The 23,591-nt window shown below is 42.4% G+C and overlaps 1 protein-coding gene across 7 annotated transcripts in view; it reads right to left on the bottom strand.

Moving 5' to 3' along the window:
* Nucleotides 1–23,591, bottom strand: part of Ralgps2 (Ral GEF with PH domain and SH3 binding motif 2) — a 146,123-nt gene that overhangs the window by 120,508 nt on the left and 2,024 nt on the right. The gene's annotated exons all lie outside the window — the stretch shown is intronic.

The following is a 23,591-nucleotide window of genomic DNA, read 5'->3' as shown; positions in this document are numbered from 1 at the left end:
TTAAAGAAACAACAGTGACTAGGATTACTTCTCACGGAAAACTTCCAGATACAGCCTACATCACGGAAAGGACTGAAATCAGTAGCCAAAAAAAGAAAGAAAGAAAGAAAAGAAAAGCATAAAGAGAAACAAGACTTTTAAACAAAATTAAATTCATTACAGAAGCATCGTATCAACTCTACTCAAGAGGGAATTCATGAAGTAACTAAAGAGCAAAGTATCATCACACAGATGGGAAGTGTGAAGAGCATGTAAGAAGTGGAAAACAGAGGAGCACACCCCAACAGTCCTAAGAGCAGTTCAAAAGGAGAGATGAGGAAAGATAAGGGCTGAAGAGTCTCCAGAACTTCAGAGCTGTGCCTCTCCTTACCCAGGATACACAAAAAGAACCACATTTCTCATGGATCACTTTAAACTGGCAAGTAATTCTTTCAAAAATGAGTAAAGTAGTAGTAAATTACTTATATAGGAAAAACAACACAACCCTGACGATTTCTCAACAGCACCAACACGAAAGCAAGGTCTTCAATGTGCTAAGAGAAAACCACCATCAATTTAGAACTCTCCAGTCAGCTTCTCAATCAAAAGGAGGAGGGAGGGAGGGAGGGAGGGAGGGAGCACCCAAAGAGCTGGCTCAGCAGTGAGCAGTGCACACTGCTCTTGCAGGAGAAACTGGTTCCCAGCATCCACCATGAACAGCTAGCTCCCAACCCTCTAACTATAGCTTCAGCAGATCCCACACTTCCTCTTCCAGCTGCCAGACATCTGTACTCACACACACATACCGCCCCCTGCCACCACACACATGTATACACACAATCAAAAATACAAAAACACAATTAAAAAACAAGTACTTTTTTAAGGGGGAGAACAAGGGTTGTGGATTTAACTAAGTGGTAGATCAGTCGCCTAGCAAGCACAAGGCCCTGGGTTTGGTCATCAGCTGGAGGGGGAGAGGGCAAAAACATTTTCAAAGAATTCATGGACCAGAAAATAATCCATATAGTAGGAAAATATGAATAACTATTAATTTCCAAAGTAGAAAAACCTGTCCTCATTCCCTTTAAGTTTATACAAACTGAGAAAACTTAAGAATGGAAATAACTACCATAACCATGACTGTTAAGATGACTACTATTTTCAAAGCTTTGCCAAAGTGTTTTAGAAATTCACAATCAACTCCTAGTGCAAGCCTTTCATAAGCAACATTCTGCTTTTATAAAGAAGGAATAAGCAACTCTTTTCATACAAGTTCAGATCATGTGTCATACACACTGGAAACAACAGTATAACACACATTATAAAAATGAGACTAACATTTATGCGGTGCTTTCTACCAGGAAGCCATGCACTGAGTATCTTGTCCCTAATATATTCACTCAATTTGAGAGGTAGTCTGTTTTTAATCATTTATTTTATTGTGCGATAATTATACCCCCTTTCCTCTCCCCCAACCCCCTCACATACCTCTCCTTGCTAACTTTCAGACTCATGGCCTCTTTTCTCATTACCGTTGCTGACAATGTATATGTCTATACATACATAGTCCTAAATACACAAATATAACCTGTTCAAGCTATATAATGTAACTTGCATGTATGTTCCCAAGGCTAACCAATTTGTCCTTATACCTACAGAGAGGTTTAGTCCTCACCCTGCATCAAGAAAACTTCTCTTTGCCACAGATGGTGACCATTTCAGAAATCAACAACCAATCAAAATGCAGAGCTGTGGAGCCCAGTGCCAATGGATCCATCTACAACACAACTACAGCACCTAAGGCTCGGGGAACTTGTGGAAGAGGGGCAGGAAGACTGTACGAGCCAGAGGGTCAGAGCTGGCTGTGAGACCGTGTCTGTCTCTAGGAAACGTCGGAAGCTACACCCACAACAGACTCCGAAGTCAAAGGCGGTGGGAACCATGAGGGTCCATCCTACACTGGGAACTACTAGAGGCAACTGAGGAGAGCTGGGAGTGGAGAACTGTCTTCTCCAGGGCAGAGCACATAACTGGTTATCCAACATCATTTTAAAGAGGACAGCTTGTCCAAGTTTACACTGTAGAGATGGACAGCCTGAAGAGAAGAACAAAGAGAGGACAGATAGAAGGAAGCCTCAAAGGTGTTCCTACTCTGGTCAAACTTAAAATATGACTAGGAATGAAAGGAGCAAAACCATGAAAGATCCAGGGATGTATGTGATTCTGCTTCAAGAATCGGGTGGTTTCTATAGAAGTCGGTATCTAGGAATAGAAAGAGGCGCAGAGTAAGAAGAAAAGCACAGCCATGAAGTCCTAGACAATACAAACACACACACAAATTTAAAAGGAAGGGCACTGTGAAGAGAAGACACAACTCAGCACACAGGCCTGCCAGACACAGAGACACTGACGAGCTCCAGCAGAGCTCCAAGCAGCAGGACCACGGAAGTCTCAACAGTCAAGCAGACAAAGGCAGACTAGAAGGGACAGGGACTGGAAATCACTAACGGCTTCCATATGGAAATGATCTTAGGTAACCAGTACCTGTCTTTAAACTACCTGACACACTGGGCCTTTCCCACCTCCTACCAAACCAGCAGGGCATCTGAAATGACATCTTCCCATGCCTGCTCTCCAGCCTCTTCTCTCCGGGCCCTTCATTTAGACGCGTTTTCTACACACCGAGCATGCTCACACTCTAGCCTTTAACTTCAGTCCTCTTCAACCATTATTACCCAGCCTAGTGCAAAAGTCCTGGTCACACAGAAAACAGTCTCTGATAGATATCCATGAACAATTCCCATTGCCCTCCTTGCTTAAGGGGCAAATAAAATGATACAGTGTAAAGCATGGGATGTGGAACCTCAACTACAGGTCTAGACAAGTGTGTTATATTAAATATTCACACTGATATGAATTTACATGTTTAATAAATGCAAATGATTTCCATATTAATAAAAACACTAAGTTTTCAGTATGTAGTACACCTATTTGCAATTCTAAACCAATGGCTTTAATGATGACCCCTTAGGGTGCTAACCTCTACTGCTAAGTGCGGGCTGAACCTCCCTCAGCCCTAATGCTTGGGGATTAGAAACAGTTCAAATATCCAGTTTTCAAATTTTGGAATATTTATATTTATGCAGTCTATACTGGTTGAATAACTTCCCAGTTGAATAACTTTAAAACTTTCCTGTTTTGAAGCATAACAAATTTTCTAAGGATACCTAATATCTATAAATTAAACAAATGTTAACAGCTTATTCAAATATATATAATGTATCCTCAGTTCAGAACTAAAAGGTCACTTATCCTTAGCATAAAATGTAAAAATATAAGCTATACTTAATTTTAAACCTGAGAGTAGCAAGAATTTCAAACAGCAGCAGTAGTTCACATGGACATGAACACACCCTGAAACTCTGAGAAAACGAGTTCTGGAAAAACTCCCAAAGCTTGAAGCCAACCATAATGACAGGGTTAGCAATTTCACACACCACCCAAGATGGAAAAGGGAAAAAACACTGGTAATGTTAAGTGACTCTGCTAGATGTCCAGAGCATCAAACATCTAAATAAATCATTTCCCAGGAAGCTTTACTCACTCACTGAACTGTTGTTTAAGCTAAAACATCAATTTATACTTTCTATCATTTCTAAATGCTTGAGGCACACATTTAAGAAGTGTGAGAAAAAAGGTTTTCAAAACTAAGTCAGCATCTTCAAGTAGAAGGAATCAGGTGATGGAGACAGCAGCAAAGAATTTCATTTACCCTGCAGCCATTGACCGCCTTCACTGAACTAGAGTGTATGTATTAAAGGAATTAATATTAAAGGACTGCTCCATCAGTCCAGCCTGCCTGCACACAGCTCTGAGAACGTACAAGAAAGAAGATGCTATGTTCCGAACCAGCTTGAGCTGCCTGTACACAGGAGGTGCCATTTAACTTGTAGAGGAGGGGTTTTCAAATGTTGAACTCTCAAGGGGGATACAGGACTACAAAATAGAGTATTTCAAGGTTAAGCGTAGAAAATTCAGGAAGATAACAAGCTAAGTAATTCTAATATAAAGATCGACGTCAGGGCTGAAGAGATGAATGAGCAGTTATGAGTGAGCACTTACTGCTGGTCTTCCAGAAGCTGCCCGCACCCAAAGAGGAGTGCTCACAACCACCTCTAACTAGCTCTAGGGCAGCGGTTCTCAACGTTCCTAACACTGTGACTCTTTAACACAGGTCCTCATGTGGTGGTGACCCCCAACCATAACATTATTTCATTGCTACTTCCTAACTGTAATTTTGCTATTGTTATGAATTGTAACGTAAATTTTTTTTGGAGACAGCAGTTTGTCAGAGAAGTCGCAACCCACAGGTTGAGAACCACTGCTCTAGGGGTCTTGCCCCCTCTGGCTTCCAAAAGCACCTACCCCATACCCACATGTAATTTAAAATAGTAAACAAACTGGAGCGGTGGTAGTGGCGCACGTCTTTAATCCCAGCACTCAGGAGGCAGAGGCAGGAGAATCTCTGTGAGTTCAAGATCAGCCTGGCCTACAGAGCTAGTTCCAGGACACAGAGAAACCCTGTCTCAAAAAACCAAAAACAACAAACAACAAAAATCAAATAAAAAAAGTAAAACTTTTAAAAAATATATACAAACTGAGTAGATTGCATTTGTGTATTTAGAAATTTATATATACACACACACACACACACACACACACACACACACACATATGTAATACCTATTAATGGAAAAAAGAGGTCATGAATATGAAAGAGAGTAAGAAGGGATAATGGGAGGACTTGGAGGGGGTAAAAGAAAAGGAAAATAATGAAATTATAATCTCAAAAAAAAGAAATAATTAAAAAAAAGAACTCTGACCTTCTATACCAAAATATGCATATAGGTTAACTAAATGTGCTCTAAACATTTAGTTTTATGTCATTTTGCTGGGAGTGTCTACATTCTACTCAAGACTGGCTCTTAAAAGTCCATTTAACTCACAATACTATGTACTTGCAACTTTTTAAAACATACTTATATACTATTAGCAGTTGAAGCATGAAAACAACCCAATGAATCAGAAATAGATTTAACTATCTGGCAAAAGTGTGCTATTGTGGAATGATGAGAGAACAGAATGGCGTGGGAGGAAAGCTGAATTACTATCCGTTCTCCTAGGTCTCCAGCTTGCCAAACTCGCACAGTATCTTGGGACTTCAAAGTCTCTGTGACTACAGAGCCAACTTCCTAGTTAATGTTTATACATATATACATATTGTGTACATAGGTATAAAATGGCTTTTCCTATCTGTAAGAAATCATACATTAAAATATATACATGCATAATTATCAAGGGATATATACATATACATGTTCACACATTAAATATATATATGGCGAATCCTGGTATGCTATTCTTACCACTTCACTGCTAACTTGAAACTATTTGCAAATACCAATTATGAAGAGAAACTAAATTCTCCTGAATTACAAAGCTCTTTAACTTGCAAAATTCAGTTGTCTAAGCAAGCTACGTGCCTAATAAAAATCCCAATTCTTACCAACAGATGGCGATAGAGGTCACTTGTTCAGTAGCAACCAGACAGCCAAATGTGTTCATAAATGGTGTTTTGGATTAAGCTACGTGTATTTTTGCCTCAAGCTAAAAGAAAGAATATCAGATGAATATTACTGAAAAGGTGGAGGCATTTTAAAGATCTCATCTTTGGATGCATTTCAAATCCCAAATCTTTCCTCATTTTGATACCCCCTCACTCCAAGGCATGCCCCTCAATCCTTCCCCTGCTCCCCATGGAGAATCATGGCTACAGAAACTTGCTGTACAGTGATGAGAAAGTATAGTAGCTTTCAAACACGTTAGAATGAAGGAAGAGAGAGTAAAGAAAGAGGAAAAAGCACATTTGCTAACCCTATGCTCCTCTCCACTTGGCAGTTTTAGATAAGAAAGAGAGCATCAATCCGGGAAGAGATCACGGGAGTCATGGGAGCCAATCTGTAATTGGTTACTGACAGGTAGGTTTTAACTGTGCATCTGTTTGCTAATCTCTGGTGCATTCTGCATAGCCAGACTATCTTGTTTTACCAATCCTTTCTCAAATGTTTAGCTGCTGTGAAAACGAAGGAGTGGCAGGAGACACCTAACTAGCTTTTAATGGCAGTTCATTACAATAACAAAGCAATGCAGTCAATAGTGTAAACCAAGGCCAAGAGAGGCAAAGTCCTTCCTATTAGAAGACTGCCAATAGTATAACAGAGAGCAGAATTCAAGAAAGAAATTCCAAGTATCAGGAACTGAGTGTGGAGAAGTAGGTATGAAGGGTGAGGTTTGTCACAGTGAGACAAAGGCCAGACTTTATCCTGAACCCAAGTAAAGGACAGGTGCTTATAAATGGATTGCTAAATGAGAAGGCTCTTGCGAATTTGACTTTGAGAGTTAAATAAAAAAGGCTGAGAACATTGTCAACTACTGAATTCAGACATTTCAACAAACGGATGCCTTTGTGATAACTTCAAGTACAATAAATCCTTGACACCATGAGGGATCTGTCCCCAAAATAGCTTGAAAGACTCCCACATTTGAAAATACTAATATGGTACCCAAAACATAAAGACATAATTTTCTTTTTAGTACTACAAACAGTTAATGATTCTAAGTTTCTAAAATGACAGATATTTCTAGATTTCTTTTCAGTCACTATGAATTAGCTCTAACAGCTGGTAACAAAGGTCATTACACAGCATACATATTAATAAATCACATTGGAATGTGCCTACTGGGTAGAAGACTAGTATCAAATCTCTACTCATTACAAATTACCATATATTACAAACTCTCCCAGTCATTCACAGAATAGTGAAAACCACAGCCTTAATTTGTAAAAGCCAGGAATCTACTCCATCAGTATCTAACTAGCCAAAACATCACATTCTCTTAATGCTAAACATCCCATTAACTAGGGGTGGGTGTTTGTTTCCTGGAAATACTGGGATTGAACCTGTGGCATCGGGTATGCAAAGCAAGCACTCTACCACTGGGCTACAGCCACAGCCCTTCACTAATTTGAAATTAACAACTCAAATGGGGTCAGGCAGGAATCAAGAGTTCCAAAGCTAGTCTTGGCTATAGAAGAAGCTCAAGCAGGAAACCTTGTCTCAAAAAAGGAAGGAAAGGGGGGGGGGCAGAGGAAGTGACTGGTTAGCCAAATAAATGTGGCTTCTATGGTCCAGATTCAACCAGCTATAAAATATTTGAGAAAAGAATTAAATTGCACTGGACATGTAGTTTTTCTCATCATTCCCTAAACAAAACAAATACAACACTATTTTATATAGCATCTACATTGGGCTAATATTATAAATAATCTAGAGATTAGGAAGATGTGCACAGGCTATATGAAAATGCTGTAACACTTTATTTATTTATTTATCAATAGTCTTCCCACGTTGCCAAACTCACTCTGAATTTACGATCTTCCCATCTCCACTTTTTAACCTGAGATTATAGGACAGACTGCCTGTATCATCATGCCCAGCCACTGCACTATTTAAAACAGGTACCTGAAGATCTGCAGATCTTAGTAACCAATATCCTGTGAACACTAAGGGAATGAATCACTATGTTTACATAAGGACTTGTAGCATGCATGCATGCTCTCTCTGTCTCTCTCTTGCGCGTGCATACACACGCATGCGTACACAGATGAATGAAAGTATGCACACGTACAAAGAAGCACCTCGAAATAATTTCAGCTGGTAACAAAGGTCATACATATTAATAAATATGTCCGAGGGATTTGTCCTAGGGATGGACAGTTGGCTCAGGGTGTAAAACACTTGTCACACAAGCATGAGGACCTAAGTTCTGATCTCTGGCATCCACACAAAAGCCAGGCATGCTTCTAACACAGTACAGGAAAGGCAGAGAAAGGCAGACTCCTGGAGCTCACTGGCCAGCCAGCCCAGCTTATCCAGTGAGTTCCTGGCCAGAGAGAGAACCTCACTTTAAAAACAAGGAGGAAAGTGGGAAAGACACAAAGTTGATGCTGGCCTCGACATGCACCACGTAAGCACATGTAAGCACACACACACACACACACACACACACACACACACACACACACACACAGAGTGTTTATCAATTACTCATTAGGAAAATGTAAATTAAACCATATTTGATACTACTACAAGCACATTAGATGGTTATAATTTTTTCAAGATGATGTTCTAGCAAATTCAGCCTGTTTTCCACCAGACTGACTTTACTGAGAACTGAGAACCAGTTCTCTGACGATGTGTTCACTCCTGAGTAACAGCAAAGGTAACTACGTGAACAGTGAAGTGTTCTAGCACTGGAATACTGTCCTTCACAGGCTGTAACAGCCCTCTAAGGTAACTAACTAACTAACTAACTAACTAAGGTAATACTAACAAGCAAATGACAAAGTGGAGATTGCGGGGCTTAGAGGGGAGGAGCTCGCTCTCTCAAGAGCAAAGAAACATTCTCTAGAAAGTTCCTACTTTTCATCTTTTCTTTCACATTCCATTTGCTAGAGCTCCTTCAGATTTGTCCACCAAAGAGAAAATGTCATGGTACTCACAGAGAATCTCACGTCTTAGATGAGTCTCAGCAAGGAGAAACTGTGCAGAGTAGAAATCTGTGCTTAAGGGCAACCCCAGCGTTGGGTCTCAAAGCTGGAACAGATGGCCACTGAGGTGCCTATTAACACAGCAAAGTGGACACTGGCTGCCAGGTTCTCCCAGCATCCCTCAGGTCTCACCTGTTATAGGGTCCTCCTGGCTGGCAAACCCCACCCCTTACCCTAAACTTCTCCAGCCCAGGGGTGGGCTGCCCTTCCCCCAGCTGCTCTTCCCTATATAATCCAGCCATTTTGGCTACACTGGTCCTTCTGGACTCTTGGTCTCCTGGCTCCCCACTTCTCCTTCCCCTCTGTCTTCCTAGGCCCGGCTCAGGGTCCTGTTCACTCCGGACTCTCCCAGATGTCTCTGCCTCTGGCGGTGCTCTCCCTCATATCTACAATAAACTTTCTCCCCCACCCCAGTAGGAGCCATCAAGTCCTCCTCCTCCTTTCTTCACTCAGCCAGCCGGGGAAGTACTTTGGACAAAGCCTGGAGAAGGGGTAGAACCGGCACACGTAGGTCTTTGGGGAGAGGGGAATGAGGACACATATGTACACAGGCTCCTGATATCATGGGAAGAAACCCGCTCTTCTCTGAGCCAGCACATCCTAACCGAAAGACCAAGGGAAGCCCAGGACACGGATCGCCCAGTATGTTAAAAAAAAAGTGTACTAAATGCATATTTTTAAAAACGCTTTATGTTTGTGCATATACAGCTATAGAATGGTTTTCTAAGGGGGATAAGGAGTTAAAAATCAGCTAAGATTTGCATTCTGGGGGATGAAATCCCTGAACAATTAGAAAGGGAGAGAAGTATGCCATAGTACTTGTATTTTAGAAAGCAACATTTGTGGCTGATGAATAAGAGCACCTCAAAGGCTGAGGAAGGAAGCAAACAGATGATTTTTGAGGGAAGCCTATTTTCAAAGGTAAACTTGCCAGAATTTGCTATCTGATTGTGGGTTGTGTGGGAAATGAAGGAACTACGGCTGTTCTTAGTTCTGCTCCTTAGAGTCCATGCCATTTGCTCACTCCACATCCCCGTCAGTAAGAGCGAGAACAGCTGGAGTGAAGGAACTAGTCCATTTGTAAACGTCCACCTCAAGGGAACAGCCAGAAATCCCACAGAGAAGAAATGCTAACGACAGAACCGGAACCGACAGGCCTAAGCCAGTCCAGTTTTGCACCAGAAACCTGACTGGAACACAGCCATGGTCACCCATCCACACTGTCCTTAGAGCTTTCCCCCTACAGGCAAAACCCAACAGCACACAGAGACTGTGCAGTAACCTCTGCACCTTGACAGAAAGCCTGCCAACTCCTGGGCTACAGCAAGGTCTGTCTGAACAAACACCGCCTTAATGTGACAGAAGAGAGGACCAGGCAGAGCACGGCCACACGCACTATCCCACAGGTGCGCCAAGTCCTGCCATGTGAGCACAGGCCTTCGGGAGCAGCTACGGCTGAGTCTGCAGTAGCAGCAAGCTATTTCAGATCCCAGCGAACTGGACTTACAAACTCTGTACTGCCATGTTTTCAACCTCCACCATGGCATCGCCCTTCCCCAATCTTACCTTCAGACTACCTTGCTCTTTTAAAATGGAAAAGGATGGCAGTGCACTGTACATTTCAAAAAGCTAGAGCAAAAGAGTCTGGGTATTTTTACCACAGAGAAATGATAGATGTAACCAGATTTATACAAATGTGTACATGTACTGAAATGCCAGGATACCTCAACAAATATGTACAAGTTTTTGTTTTTAAAGATCAGTTAAAAATAAACTTGGGAGTTTTTAAATGGAAAAGAAAACAACCACTAAGATCCACGTATTATCATGTAAAACTACTGAAGTGTCAAGTCTGAGAATGGAAGTCTTGGCCTATTTATGAAATATTGGCAAAAACTTGACCAAAGAGGCCTTTTAAATTCACCAGTCTGAAATACAAATTTCATACTTTGAATAGTCATTAATTATTTCATAAACAACAATTAACCCTCAGCCTACAGTTGAAGACGGAGCTGTACTGATGGCCTCTGTAGGACAAGGCTAGGGAATTGCATGTGTGAGGGCTGACATTTAAGGCTTCTCACAAGATGGGAAAACACTGTAATACGGCCAGGCTGCCTGACACTGGCTAGTCTATGATCCCAAGTCTCACACACATTATTCATCCGCTCCCACAGACCTAAGACACAAGTGTCTCCAAAGACCAAAGACAAAGACTTGTTCTGACAATTAACACATTCGGTCAGGAATGGTAACAGCAGGAGTCCGATGGTAAGCAGCCAAACCGACTTCAGACACCTTCTCAGGGTTTCTCAACTGTGGTAGTACTAGCAGCTGGGACTGGCTAGCTCTTTGCTGGGGACTTGGCTGCACACTGTAGGCTTTTTGGTAGTACACTCATTCATCTATATACACATGGGTACGTGGGGCTGTCATAAATAAGGCTGCCATGGACGGAGTATAAAGGCCCTGTATCTTCAACAAATACCCGGGGATGAAAAAACTGTCTCCTATGGGTTGTACCATGTTAGTCCCAACGGCAATGTACAGGGTCCTAGTTTTCTTTCACATACTTGGTATGAAGAACCTTTTGCTCCACAGTGGTAGCTTACTGTGATTTTAATTTTCATTTTTCTAATGCATAATAATATTCTGATGAATATAAAGGCTGTGCATCTCTACATACACATAGTTTATCTCCTTTGGTGATGTGTCTATCAAGCCTTTGGAACACTTTTTAAAAGTCAGGAAGTAGGCTGGTCCTGAGAGTTTCAGAGTTCTTTATACATCCTAGACACAACTCCTTAATTAGATACTTAATCTCTCCCATTCTGCAATATGTCTTTCATTCATGAAACAAAAGACCACATACTTTTTAAACTGACAGAACTAATTTACCACAGTACCATTTACATGCTATGTAACTTTGGGCAAGCTGACTTCTCATCCTATACCTCAATTTCACCAATAAAGCTAATAGTACACTTCACCAAGTTACTATGAAGACCCAATAAACTAATATCAATTAAACACTTAGACCACACCATGTATCTATTAAGTTATTGATAAATATCAACCACTGGTGATCACATTTTACCGTACTTTTTCATATCCTATATACTACTTATCTTAGCAGCCCACCTGTGGGCTTAGAGAGATATAAGTGACTGCAGGTAAATTAACTCTAGTTGAGAATCTTTTAGGTGATCACAAAAAAAAAAAAAAGAAAAAAGAAAAAAATAAAAAAAGAGAAGTCTATGACCTCAAACAGTATTATATAAAAACACACATTGTCTTACTGGACACTGCTTTGTGCACAGCACTGTTGTAAGAGCTTTGCATATATATATATATATATATATCATATATATATATATATATATGATATATATGTATGTATATATACACAATTTCACCCTCATATCACCTGTATGAAGTGAAGTATTAGAAGGATGCTTGTTCGGCAGGTGTGAAATGAGACAGAAGTTCATAACCTGAGCCTAGACTAGCAAGTGGCTCATGCCTGTAATCTCACCACTTGAAAAGCTGAGGCAGGAGAATCCCCTGAATCCAAGGTCAGCTTGTGCTACACAGTGAGTTCTAGGCCAACCTCAGCTACAGTAAGACCCCGTCACTCACCAAGTTAAACAAACTTTTTACCCATTTAATATAGTTGTTAAAAGACAGTGCCAGAATTTTAAAGCGAAAACTGATATTAAAGTTGAAATCTTAGAGGGGGGTGGTAGGAAGTTGAAGTGGTCTCAAGAACAGAGGTGTGCCGGCTAGTTTTATGGCAACTTGACACAAGCCAATCATTTTGAGAAGAGGGGCTCTCAACTGAGACAATGCCTCCATGAAATAGGCCTGTGGACCAGCTTGCAGGGCATCTTCTTAATTAGTGATTTATGGAGGAAAGCCCAGGCCATTGAGGGTGGAGCCCTCCCTGGGCTGGTGGTCCTGTGTAAGAAAACAGGCTGAGGAGCAGGCCAGTAAGCAGCACCCCTCCATGGCCTCCGCATCAGCTCTGGCCTCCAGGTTCCTGCCTCGAGTTCCTGCCCTGACTTCCCTTAATGAGGGACTGATGCTGGAAGTGTAAATGAAATACAACCTTTCCTTCCCAAGCTGCTGTTGGTCACAGTGTTCTATCACAACAGGAAAGCAACCAAGACTGGTTCATTCCAGTCAAGAACAGTACCGGGAGGCCAGAACCCCTCATCTCCTGCTCCGTACCTTGTCTCTCAGACTACGGAACTGGCGCTTGTCTAGGCAAACAGGCCCAATTCTTTTCTGCTTATCAAACGGTTTTCCCATCCCCTTTAAATGTGCTGTAACTCAGAGCTTCTGATTAGAACTACCCTCCACTCCTTTAAAGTAGGTTTTATAGGACTCTGATGTAATGCAGCCTTCCAGCTTCAGTCCACTTAGGCTAACAAAAAGTTAACGCCATGTTTGTTATAACGGACTACACTTTTCCTAATCAAATAACCCCACATGGTTAGACAGCTTTAACCATTTTTAGTGGCCCCTGAATCAAATGTCCACTGCTGAACCAGCTGTTGCAATACAGTTTTATATGGCATAAAACATAGCTGTGGAGGTCTGTTGTGTACTGTGGAAAAAGGAGATTTCCTTCAAAGGAACTACTGACAGGCCAGAATTATAATCAGCGTGTCTGGGACACTGAGTCAGATAAACCGCTGCTAATCTGGAGCTCAAACGACCTGCCAGTCTTTCTAATCTGTTTAGTTACAGTAACTAAGCAGCTATAAATACACATTGGTGGTTACTAAGGAGATCATATCATGCACAGCAGCATCACATATTTAAGACATGGGTCAGGGGTATAGTTACTACTTTTTCAGTTTTTAAAAATTACATTTTATGTATTTACCGTTCATTTGTACTTGTGTGTATGTAGGTGCACAAAGCACAGTGTGGACGTGAAGGTCAGAGGACACCTTGCAGAAGAGGGAACCAGTTCTCTTTCTACCACACGGTCCCTGGGTCCGTGGCTGACGGCAGGCACCTTCACCGGCCAAGCCATCTCGCTGTCTCTGTTCCAGCCACTGTTGACTCCGGGTTCTATGCTTATCCAGAGAATAAAAGGAGGAACACTCACTGTCAGCTTTCATTTCTCCTCTAACTGGATGAAATTTCCATTCCCATAGCTCAGCTGTTGGGCCCCATGAGACTCAGTACCACAGGTAATTCACAGCTCTGTGTCCTGGCTAGAGAAGCAAAGCACAGCAAAGGACGGTTCCGTGGTGTTGGGAATTCCCTCAAGTTCACACCGCGGAGAGGGATCTTTAAAAGCCTCTGGCATGCCTTATAGTTCAGTTGTAGAGTACTTGTGAGACCCTAAGTTTGAGTTCCAGGACCAGGAGGGAAGGGAGGAAGGGTGGGAAGGAGGGAGGGAGGAAGGGAGGAAGGGAGGGAGGGAAGGAGGGAGGGAGGGAGGAAGGGAGGGAGGGAGGGAGGGAGGGAGGGAGGAAGGGACGGACGGACGGACGGACGGACGGACGGACGGACACTTTGGCATATGAGTTCTTGAACCACCATCTGCTCTCTTACTAGTGGTAAGAATTTACTCCTAAGAAATCTCATAGACTTGGTTAACAGGAGTAGAAGCAAAAAGTCGGCCCAAAACGCAGCAAGGCTACTTTCTAACAATGGTTTTTAAAGCCCTTCTCTGAGGAAGACTGTCTAACAGACTCATGAGACATCTTCCTTTTAGACTCATTCTAAGCAGATTAGATTTCTCCAGTCTTCAATCACTAACTCTCTTCAGCCTTGAGAAGGAAATGGAGCACGCAGCTCATGTCAGAGGCTAACAATACATATTATCTCAGTGCTCATCTGTCCTGCTTCATTTTCCAGGGCTTCAAAACCTAGCCCTACCCTGTCCAATGCAACTGCACTTCCCACCCCATCCCAAATAAGCCCTTCAACACAGTGTGCCAAGAGGACTAAGTCTTCCTGCCTTACCTTCAGTACGTACGCAGCATGTCTTTCATTAAGGACCACGCCCCGCCGGTGTGCCCATCCTGTGAAATGTTGGCACTCTTCAAGGTGACGGATAATTACGTATTATCTAATGTTATGGACTATGGTTTCACATGTAAAAGTCTGTCTTTCACCAAGTTGTAAACAATGATACCTGTGTAACATTCTCAAGTACTATACACACAGAAAACAAACAATATCATTGCTTAAAAGGAGCTAAAGTTAGTTGCTTATCAGTAAAGCCCTCAGAATGTGTTCAGCACCCTCCCTCATGTCCTGACGTAAGAGTTAGGGCACAAACCTCACCTCACAACCCTATAAAAACACCAAACTGTGAGAGAAAGGCAGCGGAAGTCATCCCTAAACAACTACTTCTGGACACTCACAGACTAAGAGCTCTGTCAATCACACTGGAGATCACCCACCTACAAACCCCACAATGTCCATAAAGGTGTTGGCACATGCACAGAGGTACCACAGAATATACAGGGATTTTCTAATCCCAGGCCAGGAAAGCTCTCAACAATTCTAACTATTCCTCTATATCAGCCCTGGAAGAGTAATCCAGAAATCCAGAGTGATCTCAGATACTATGCGCGGCTCCATCAAATCTCGGAAATACAGAGAGAAGTGGTCTTACACACTTCACTAGCACACTTTCATTTAGCTCTACAGTGAGTCTACTGTGGTACTATTATGCTCACTTTACAAAAAAGAGACTAAGACTGAGATGTAGATCAGTAATACATTTTAACATAGAAAAGCCTTGTTTTTTAGATCTATTTATTTTTATTTTATGTGCACGTATGTGTGTGCACAAGCTGGTCTCATATCCCCGAGAACTGGAATCACAGCTGTCACCTGCCACGTGAAGGCTGGGGACTGAATCTGGGTCCTCCACAAGAGCAGCCAGTGCTCCTAACCACTGAGCCACCTCTCCAGGCCCAGGCAACTCTGTTTTACAATGTACATCAGTAACAACAACAAAAAGATATGACTAAGAAAACCTAAGACACAATGAAATAGGTTTCATTGATTTCAAGGTATCATTTTTTCACCTTTTAAGATCTCTAATCAGGATACTGTCATTTTTATTCCTACATGTACATTAAACAGTGAATCATACAATAGAGGCCAACTTAGGGTCAATAAAATATAGTAAGTCACGTGACAAAAGATAATAGGGAAACTAAGGCTGGTGAGGTAGCTCAACAAAAAGGACGCTTGGCACCCAAGTCGGGCAACCTGAGCTCCATCCCTGGAGTGAATCCACATGACGGTCGGAGAGAACTGACTCCAAAGACGCCCTCTGACCGCGCCACACACTTGCCATGGCACACACACAAAGCACACACACTCATGCACACACGATAGATGAGATGTAATTAAAAAAAACCCATACACATACCAAGTCCCCTTGAACGTACATAGTCGTTACTAGAGGTTGGCAGGAGAAATAGACAGGGTTCGATTTGATTAGTGCACGATGTATACCAGCACTGTGGTACTGCACTGAGATCCACAAATATGTACACTTAATGTTCATGAAAAATCCAGAGCCTAGTCATAAGCTCAGCACTTGGGAGGTAGAGGCAAGAGGATATCAAGTTCGAAGCTAGCTTAAATAAAACCAGCAAAAACACACCCCCAAACACTCCACCAGAAGTCCACTGGAAATGGAGAGTGAATTGAAGAGGAGGCAAAGGAAATGGAGAGTGAAGTGAAGAGGAGGCAAAGCATAAAAGCAGCAAAAGAAAGTAAAAACATTAAGCTTAAGCTAACATTTTTCCTTCTTTAAGGGAAGTTAAATCATTCTGATTTCTTATTTTATTTTATGTGCATTAGTGTGAGGTGTCAGATCCCCTGGAACTGGAGTTACAGACAGTCGTGAGCTGCCACGTGGGTTCTGGGAATTGAACCTGGGTCTTCTGGAAGAGCAGCTGGTGCTCTTAACCACTGAGAATCTCCCTAGCCCCAAAATCATCTTGATTTTTAAACACAAATTAAACACTAGAGAACACCTAGTGTGGGTGTGTGCTTTTCACTGTCCTGTACTAACAGACACAATCTGGCTGGTTTCTACTGTGTCTATGACATAGACAACAAAACAATACAACTTCTACTTGGCTCCGACTAGAGCACAGGTAAATACCAGTAAAGCACCACAGAAGCCAGTGATGGACTTTGCTGTAAGCACCCCCTGAATACTTACAGTCTCTTACACAAGTTCAGAAGGGGCTGACGATCTGATGCCCTGACAGTTCTTAGAGCCCTGCCTGCAGCAGGTGACCACCAGCCAATCAGCCCTTGGGCAGCAGTGGGACTGCTCTCGAAGAACCTAGCTGCTGCAGGCAGGTTTGCCTTGCAGTCTCCGCCACAGCAACAGTGGCTGTCCAGGCACAGTTCTGGACCTCTAGAACACTATTCTACTCATCACTGCCCTGGAAGTCCCAGTGAATCCTAGCAGCCGTTCTCACAGAGGGAGGAGGTGTGGAGCACTTCAGCAGAAGGCCTGTGACTGGTGGAAACACTCCCTTCTGGCAGAAGCAGACTACTGCTCGTTAGGGTCAACCACCAGCCACCCTCCTGTGCGGACCCTTTGGTGCGTGCGCAGCATTAGGCACAAAGGGCTTCTCAGTGGTCTTCCCTGGCTACTTTTGATAATGATTATCACTCTTTCAGCATGGTGAGCTGGTCACACCAAGAGGACTCAGCAGAAAATGCAGCAGAGCCATGGCAGTAGCCAAGGCAACAGAGGTGGCCACAACCGTCAGAAACAACGGAAGGTACACAGACTGGGGGGGGGGGGGGGGGGGGCAAGGAGCACAGCAGTGACAGAAACTGCAGGGCACAGTTGCTAGAGCCCAGGGACCTGCCAAGTCGTAAGGGCCAAGGGACCTGATACCCCAGGTAGGACCAAGAGCTGTTAGCACCAGCCACTGTGGGGCCCAGTACCCAAAGCACGGCCAGACGCTTAGACAGGAGCTGTAAATGAAGCAGCAGCCAGTGTGGCCACTCGCTACCGCTTACTATTGCTTGAAGCCAAAGATGCATCTGCTTATGGAGTGACGGGCACGCAATTCTCAGTCTGGAGCTATAAGGCCTCTGTGTCTACCACTCTGGCTCCTAGGCCTTGGGCACTCAAGCAGTTTGTCCGACTCTAACAGTTTCTCACCTCCTCATGATTTCTACCTGCAGAGCCAAAGGGCTCTAGCTGCTGCCAGGTTACAGACACTCTGCAGTAAAACAACTGATCAAAGAACACAGGCAGAGTTTTAGCACATGCTACCAAGGGGCTCTCCCAAGTCAACGCCACCACTGGAGTCTCCACCTCTCTCTGGGCGGGTCAACGCTGCATTTCAGGCATTTTCACCAATGCCACTCTGGTGGGCAGAACTGCATCATCATTTTAAACCCACCTGTGTCTCTGAACTTGACACACAAGTACTCTGTTACCTTGGCCATTGGGATGTTTCGTTTTGTAAATGCCTATTCAGATTGTTCACCCATTCATTCACACATTTTCACAATGACCTATCTTTAAAACACTCCAACAAGCCCTCTGGCAGAAATAAGTGCTATAAACACATTTTTAATTTGTCATTTGCCCTTTTGGTCCCTTAATCCTATTACTTGATGAGTAGATACTGTGGTGGTATTGTGTTCCCCAAAATATTGTGCACCCTAATAAATTTATCTGGGGTCAGAGAACAGAACAGCCACTAGATACAGAGGCTAGAAAATGATGGCACACACGCCTTTAATCCTAGCATTCCAGAGGCAGAAATCCATCTGTTCAAGGATACAGTCAAGCATGGTGACTCACGCCTTTAATCCCAGAAAGTGAGCCTTTAATCCCAGGGAGTGATGGTAGAAAGGAAAAATATATAAGGCGTGAGGACCAGGAACTAGAAGTGTTTGGCTGGTTAAGCTTTTAGGTTTTGAGCAGCACAGTTCAGCTGAGAGCCATTCAGATATGAGGACTCAGAGGCCTCCAGTCTGAGGAAACAAGACCAGCTGAGGATCCGGCAAGGTGAGGTAGCTGTGGCTTGTTCTGGTTCTCTGATCTTATAGTTCACCCCAATACCTGGCTCTGGGTTTGTTTAATTAATAAGACTCGCTAAGATTCATGCTACAAGATACAGTTAAGACACACTATCAATCTTTACTTTCCTGGCTAGTACTTTTCATGCTCTATTAAAAAAAAAAAATCAAAAAAAAAAAAACCCAAACAAACAAAAATAAGAAAACCACTTTCATCTCCAACTGTCATGTAAATATATTTTCTTCTAGGTTTGAAGTGGGGATGAGGGAGAACACACCCAGAGCTGTGCCCATGCTAGGTGCATTTGAGCACCCCATCACGAGCACACACCCTCAGTCCTACAAAGTTCCTGCTCACCTTTCACATTCTGTGCAGAGAACATACCCCCTATGAAACTATTTCAGAGAACAGAAAAAAGAGAATACTTTACAATTTAGTTTATGAACTCAGCAAAACTCTAAAGAAAACCAAATGCACACATATAATCTTATAAATGTAGATTTAGAAAAAAACCTCTAAGACACTGGCAGATCAAATTCAGCAGAGGGTTGGGGATGCGTCCCAGTTATAGTGGAGGCTGAAGTCAGGAACACGGAGAACTCAACAGAAAGCAGCATTAACACAACACAACCTAAAACTAATCAAAAAGATGCCTGATTACCTACAGCAATACAGACAGAATCATGAGCTCAACACTAGACTTCAGAAACTTCAAAAACAAACACGGACACTAGGAAGTGCTTCTCAATCTTTCCTGTCAGAGACTTTAAAAAAAAAACGATGTTTACAGGCATGGTGGAGCACTCCTGTAACCCCCAGTGTTCAAGAGGCAGGCAGACTGCCAGAAGTGTGAAGCTGGCCTGGTCTACACAGCAAGTTCCAGGTCATCCGGGACTACACAGCAAGACCTGGGAAGCAAGGATCTTCTACCTTACGTATTAGAAATCCATAGTAAGACATCTTGACCAAGTGTTCCTATTAAAGTTCTGAACACGAAATCCATGGAGTTGCGGAGATGGCTCAGTGGGTAAACGTGCAGCGCTAGTGTAAGACCTGAGTTCAAATCCTCAGAAGCCACGGAAAGCTGAACACAGCAGTGCACATCTGTGATCACAGCGCTGCAGGGAAAGATGGGGGCAGAGACAGGAGAGTCCCTAAAAGCAAGCCAGCTAGCCTGGGGTAGGCACCAGCCAACACACAGATACTGTCTTAATCATGGGAGGAGGCTGGAACAAAGACCTCCACACACAGGCTGTGGCAGGTGCATGCCATGCACATATATCATACACACACACACAAAGAACTTATAAACTTAAGAAACTCTCTCTTCAGGTGGGCCTGGCAATCACACTACAGGTGCTACTATATTCCTCCATCACTCGGACGACGTCATTCATTGTCGTCTCAAGTCTCTGCTACACATTCTCCGACTCCTCCTTTCTCTCCGCTGACGACCAATCCCCATAAAGTAGACAGAAACACTCAGATGACACTCGAGGCTATCACCAGCATGTCTCTACCCATGTTCTGCCTTCTCTCCCATTTCTGTAACATGCTCTACTGGTAAGGCAACAATAAAGCTAGACCAAGGTCTTGCAAACTACAAGGCATGCCACCTGCATGTCACCTGCAGCTATGTTCACACTCTACAGAATAGCAAACTTTGTCACTGAACAAAGACTGTATGGCTCACTCTACCTGCACCACTTACAATTCAGCTCTTTAAAGCACACTGGCTACATGACCCACTGAATTCTGTGCATAAGAAATGAAGACTCACCGGGCGATGGTGGAGCACGCCTTTAATCCCAGCACTCAGGAGGCAGAGCCAGGCGGATCTCTGTGAGTTCAAGGCCAGCCTGGTCTACAAAGCAAGATCCAGGAAAGGCACAAAGCTACACAGAGAAACCCTGTCTCCAAAAACCAACCAAAGAAACAAACAAAAACAAACAAAAAAAAGAAATGAAGACTCACAGGACACATATAACATACCAAGGTTATATCAGACAGACGAATGACAAAAGAAAAAAAATCTTAAGACCATGTCATATGTAAAGGAAGAAAACTCTGAATGGCACTAAGACTTTTCATCAACTTGAAGGTAGAAAATCATACAGCAATCCCTTCTATTTCACTGTGCTCCCTTCTTTCTATTTCAGTGCTCCCTTCTATTTCAGTGTTCCCTTCTATTTCTCAGTGTTCCCTTCTATTTCACCGTGCTCCCTTCTATTTCACAGTGCTCCCTTCTTTCTATTTCACCGTGCTCCCTTCTATTTCACAGTGCTCCCTTCTATTTCAAGTGGAAATTATCATCTTAATTTGGAATCTAGCCCAGACAATGATCAAGGCAGAAAAAAGTATTTTCAGCTACGTCAACAATTCAAAAAGTTCACCCTGTCATACATATTTTGTTTGTTTTAAGACAGTTTCACACTTTGGCCCAGACCAGCCTGGAACTCCTAGCAATCCTTCTGCCTCAGCTTTCAAGTGCTGGGATTATAAGTGTGAGCCATCTTTTTCTTTTAGTCAACAAAAGATGGGACTCACTCAAATAAGAAGGTAAGCTGAAAAAGGAGGCGGACAGGAGTCTGGAGAGCACAGGCCCCACGTGAACAGGACACTGTCAGGAGCACAGTAATGGGAGACCAGACTCAGGCAGTGCATCCCAAGTGCAGGGCAGCACTGCAGAGCTGAGCAAAAACAGGATGCTCCCAATTCTTAACAAGTTTGAATACCTACCATCTTATGTGTCTGTAGATCTGGACAGACTAGAGAAAAAAAATAAAGACAAATAAAAGAAAAAATACAAAAGAAAACAAACAATCTAACCAAGAAATTTAATCATAGTATGCTGCAAGGTTCAAGTGTTAAACATATTTACAGAGCCATAATAATACAAACAACGAGCTTGTAATCAAAACTAGGATGTCACAATACAGAGAAGACAATAGAGGAAGTTCGGGGTGGCACAGGAATCCTAAAGCAAAACCACTGTAAATAGTCCAAAGTTGACAGACAAAACTGCAGACACATGCACTCACGCCAGAAGAAAAGAGAAGCACTCCAAGTATCAGCTAATGGTGTCAAAAATTGCTGCTCCCTAAGCAGGACCCAGGAGGAAGGTCACAAAGAGATGAGGGAGGGGACTAAAGATCTGAAGAGTCTTGTGGTATAACTTCTTACATGTACGCTGTATTACAGTACCAACTTTTAAAAAAGAACAAAGTGGTCATATCACTTAATATCAATTACTTTACTCTCTGACCAACAGCTGAACACTGTCTAAGTGTTGAGTACTTTCCTAAGAATCAGGGAAGAGTGAGAAGGAGGTAGAGGGAGGAGGGAGAGGGAGGAGGGGGAAGGGAGAAGGGGGAAAGGGAAAATGGGAGGGGGTTGGTGATTAAAACCCATCTGTACTATTTAAAATGAGTTCCTGAATAAAACTTGGGAACCAAAGGAAATAAAACTATAAAGCATGAAAAAGGAACGAGTGCAGATTAATTTAAAAATACTGGAATTTTATCATATCCAATCTTCATTCTCTCACTAAGAATGAACTAATGGGAATTTAAACCACACTTAAGGAAGTAATTATAGGGTAATGCAATAAACTCACTCTTTTCCAAGGGATCTACTAACACTAAGATAACTTCAAGCTATCTGAATTATATTTTTATTAAAAAAACTAAATAACTATTAAAAAGTGTGAAATCCAGACAGAAGTAACTATTTCAAAAGCAAACATTGGACAGCAAAAACCTTGTATTCAGAAAACAGGATCGATCCATTTTAATGTATTTTATTCTCAAAAGTTTGTGTTCATTTTACATACCAAACAAAAGCAGTACTTTCAGAGAAAACAGAGTCAATTTCGACTAACAGATTAGCATTTAAAAGCTTCTTAGAGATTGGAAGTGGTGGTGAACACCTTTAATCCAGCACTCTGGAGGCAGAGGCAGGCAGATCTCTGTGAGTTCGAGACCAGCCTGGTCTACAGAGTTCCAGAACAGCCAGGGCTACACAGAGAAACCCTGTCTTGAAAAACCAAACCAAACCAGACCAACAAAAAGCTTCTTCGAGACCAGTAGTGCACTAAATGTTCAGGTGTGCATCTTCCCAAATACTCTGCACTCCAAAGGTGGAACGTCACACTCCAGTAAGAACTACCGTCTGGATTTGGGGGGTCACTGAATGATTACTGGTGGCTCATTTCCCACTCTGACATGGAAAGAATAATGCTTACATAGGTAAAGGTTAATTACTGACAGTCCTAAGAAGTAACAACATATTTATAAACTTTCAAAGCTTTGAAAGATCTACACCAATATGTGCCACATTGATTATTAATAATAATGTCTCATCAGATTTTTCACTTGCAGTAAGATTTTCCTTTTAGCAACAGAAGAACAATAGAGTGCTGCTTCACGGGGGAAGGGGGATGTTTTACTTTTCTTAAGGACTCTTATAAACAAATAAATACTGAGAAAATATCAGCAAATATTTCATCTAAGTACATAAACCATAATTGTTTAGCCACACATAAACCACACACCCCCTGACTCCAAGTAGAGTATGTATTTTGAGTCTGTTTGGAAACCAGATACTCAATGTGTATAAACATAGGCATAGTTTAAGACAACTGTCTTGATGCTTTTGTTCCCTACCAGTTCCTTCTATTCTCAGAAGGAAAAATGCAAACAATATCCTAACTCAAAGACATCATGACTCTTTACTTCTTCAATTTTTAAACTAATAGACCTGCCCACTTATCACTTTATCTCCATCATGGCACACACCTATTTTTTTTTTTTTCCTGCAGAGTCCCCTCCACGTCTTTCAGACTACAGCACCCATCAGGTACTCAATGTGTATAGAATAAACTAGTCTCTGGAC

This window comes from Peromyscus eremicus, chromosome 15 (genome assembly GCF_949786415.1).
Source record: "Peromyscus eremicus chromosome 15, PerEre_H2_v1, whole genome shotgun sequence".
NCBI classification, from domain to species: Eukaryota; Metazoa; Chordata; class Mammalia; order Rodentia; family Cricetidae; genus Peromyscus; species Peromyscus eremicus.
Note: the sequence above shows the minus strand (reverse complement) of the source record. Positions and strands in the feature narration are given on the sequence as shown.